Raw genomic sequence first — 867 nt, 5'->3', positions numbered from 1 at the left:
TCACTCCTTCAGGTGCACATCACCAGCAAGAATGACAGCAGTTCCACAAATATGGACACATGGGAAAAAATCAACAGACATCTGAGGAGTACAAGTGCCAGCTCTATGCAAGAAAGACGCAGCCTTCCCTGGGCAAGAACAGTTAACACACCAAATTAAAAGTCACAAAACATCCTGGTCAAGAATAAAGAGAGCCAGGCTGGTGTGGTTCAGTGTTTGAGGGTTGACCTATGAACCAGGAGATCATGGTTGGATTCCTGGTCAGGGCACATGCCCAGGTTGCAGGCATGCAGGATGCAGTTGATCAATGATTCTCTCTCATCATTGATGTTTCTATCTCTCTCTCCCTCACCCTCCTCTCTGAAATCAATAAAAATATATTTTTAAAAGAATAAAGAGATATTCTATGATCATACCATCCTGAATGCACCAGATCTTGTAAGCATAAAGAAATAATATTGTAACATCAAGTAGTTAAGAAGAAATCATTAGAGATATCAAGCATAAAAATTATAATATTGAAATAAAGGGGGAGAGAGAACCAAGATGGCGGCATAGGTTAACGCTGGAGATTGCTGCTTCGAACAACCAATTCAAATTACACCTGAAACATGGAACGGACACCATCCAGAACCACAGGAGGGCTGGCTGAGTGGAAATTCTACAATTAGGAGTAAAGAGAATATCATACCCAGACTCAGAGGAGGTGGGGAAGTAAAGTGCAGGGGTACAGAGGCGCATGCGGAAAGGGCTGGCACCTGAGGACATAGTGGTCTCTTTCCAATGGGAGGGAGTCTCAATCTCCCAACTGCTCTGAACTACAGTTCAGGGCAAGTCTCTGGGGACCCAGACTCATACTGGGCGAAA

The sequence above is a fragment of the Myotis davidii genome, unplaced genomic scaffold (assembly GCF_000327345.1).
Source record: "Myotis davidii unplaced genomic scaffold, ASM32734v1 scaffold147, whole genome shotgun sequence".
Taxonomy (NCBI): domain Eukaryota; kingdom Metazoa; phylum Chordata; class Mammalia; order Chiroptera; family Vespertilionidae; genus Myotis; species Myotis davidii.
The sequence above is the reverse complement of the archived record's forward strand: the minus strand, read 5'-3'. Positions refer to the sequence as shown.